Here is a 2,500-nt window from a genome sequence, read left to right as displayed (position 1 = left end):
GTATCCCCAAACAGTGGAAAAAATCAAAATGGATGGATATATGTCTTGAATCCTGAAATGTATGGAACCATCTTTGAGGGGGGTAATTGTTTTGTATAGGGTTTGAAGTGCATACCTTAGCTTCCATGCTTTACTCTGAAACAAATACAATAACCATACCTCAGATATAATTGGCAAGTCAGAGTAGAGTGATTTGCTTCCACTTTCAACAAAACAAAGCACAGACCATAGATTCATGCTTTTAATCTAAAGGTTGTTTTGCACTGAGATTGAGATGCTTATGCTAAGTGAAGTCCTATCATGTTGTGGCAAAAGATTATTCACAAGAAATGACATTTAGTCACTAAGTTCTGCTCAGAACATATTTCTTCTTCTTTTTCTTCTTGCTGTGCTCATTGAGCAAAAATGGCCTCTCAGAAGTAGTCTTGAAAACACTTCTTAAACCTTCAATTTCTAAGTCCCCAACCATGTTAACCTTTACCAAATCAAATGTAACTCGTAACTCATTACTGCGATCTATCAAGTAGTCCATGTATTGCTACGGGCTTGTGAGAACAATTATTTTATAATTATCTGTTTTCCTGAATTCATGTATGTAATGTGTTCTTTTAGTTTTATTATATTCTTACAATTTTTAAATAATTATTAATGCTATTCTGTACAATAACCTGCACATGCACGTTGAGAAACGCCGGTGAGAAATGTTTCATTTTAAGTGTTATTCCGTCAATTCCAGGTTATTTTTAAATCCGAATAGTGGATATACAGAACAAATAGACATAATTATTTATCACAGCCTGATGTTTGAACCAACCAAGTTCCCCAAATGCTGAAAAAGTGATTAGAAACCAAGCAATTCTGACCATAGGAAGAAGCGAAGAAATATTTGATGTTTTACTATATAAAGGCCTGTTTTTTTACCCTGGGGGTCAAGGGGGCAGAGCCTCCTGGCTAGGAAAGATATAGATCATATTTTCTTAAAGCCACAGGCATCCAGGGGATATAGCCCCCTGGCTGGGATATTATTATACCATGGGGGTCCAGGTGGCATAGGCCTTTGGCTTGGCGTATAAATTACTATAGGGGTCCAGGGGGCAGAGACCCCTGGCTAGGCTTGTATATTACTATGGGGGTCCAGGGGGCAGAGCCCCCTGGCTAAGAAATATATAGATCATAGTGTATAAATCCCACATGTCTGAGTAGCATGGTTGGTAGGGTGACTTCCTCTCATACCAGGGTCCCACGATTGATTCCAACGAATGTTAAGTGATACTTGTATCACATAGGCACTACTCTTTAAATTTTGTGAGGCCAAGGTGGCGGAGTGTTTAGAGCATTGGACTCTGGACTGTCACTGTCACTGATCATCATGGTGACCCCACATAAGAATGGGATAAAACTAAGAAAAAAAAAAAAGAAAGTCTATAAATCCCACAGGCTTAATTTTAGGTTGGTTTATTGGTTAGGACACAATGTACGATTACCACCGGGGATCTGGATTATGTAAAATCCTCTAGGTTTTTTACCCAATGATAGGTTTGATTTCCGAAGAGTTTTCCAACATTTGGCGCATCAATCCAACTCAAAGATGATGGGAACATCCGTAGAGTTTCATGATCCAATTTGAAGTGATTTTTGTGCTGGTTTTACACATTTTTTATTTCAGCTTGCTTTACCCCATAATTTCCCTGATCTACTTCATGCCCTCCCCTGCTATCGGGACTTATCAAATCACATCAAGATTGTTGGCTGGGGAATGTGATGGAAATGATCATCAGATTTGTTCTCATCACATGAGAACAAATATGATGATATAAATATAGTCAGGGCAGACCCAGTTGTTATAATCAGAAAACTAATGTAAAAATTTGGAAGTGTAGGACAGCACCTTTCTACTTCATGTATGATTTGGATGAGGCAATAATTTTATTATTTTAGGTATTTGTAAATAGTCTTTATGGCCATTACTATACCTTTTACTATCATCAGGTGGTCTTATTCCAAAGATTTACCCATAAGTGAAACAGCTAATAAATTTTGTTTAGCAAAATACTAAATAATCCTCAAGTAAGGTATCTAAAGTCTTACTTGCTTTGCTACAACTACTGCCAAGTGTTAAAGGTAAAGTAATTGATGAACCAAGGAAATTATCCTCCTGAGACCAAAACCTATTAATTCAGTAAAGAAGTTAAGGAGTACTTGTATTCATATTGACAAATGTAGAAAAGGTATGAATGAGAATTGAGATCTTGACAGGTTTCAATTATATCTTCAACAGATATACATGTATTTCTGACGAAGATACAATCGAAACTGGTCAAATACATCTCTTATATTGTGAAGATATTCATTCTCATCCATACCTTTTAATTGGTGTGGGTGGAAAGGAAGGATGGAATGTGGGCAAAATTCCTTACATGCATTCAACTTATTAATGGTTTTTGGGTATTTATACATGCCCTGTTCACTGGTTTTAATTTATTGTTTGTTACACTTGGTA

General features: G+C 36.6%; 1 protein-coding gene across 9 annotated transcripts in view; it reads left to right on the top strand.

The window, feature by feature from the left end:
* Positions 1-2,500, top strand: part of LOC119580178 (protein bric-a-brac 2-like) — a 91,393-nt gene that overhangs the window by 2,284 nt on the left and 86,609 nt on the right. The window lies entirely within an intron of this gene.

Source organism: Penaeus monodon, chromosome 13 (assembly GCF_015228065.2).
Source record: "Penaeus monodon isolate SGIC_2016 chromosome 13, NSTDA_Pmon_1, whole genome shotgun sequence".
Lineage (NCBI taxonomy): Eukaryota > Metazoa > Arthropoda > Malacostraca > Decapoda > Penaeidae > Penaeus > Penaeus monodon.
This window is presented reverse-complemented; position numbering and strand designations above follow the sequence as displayed.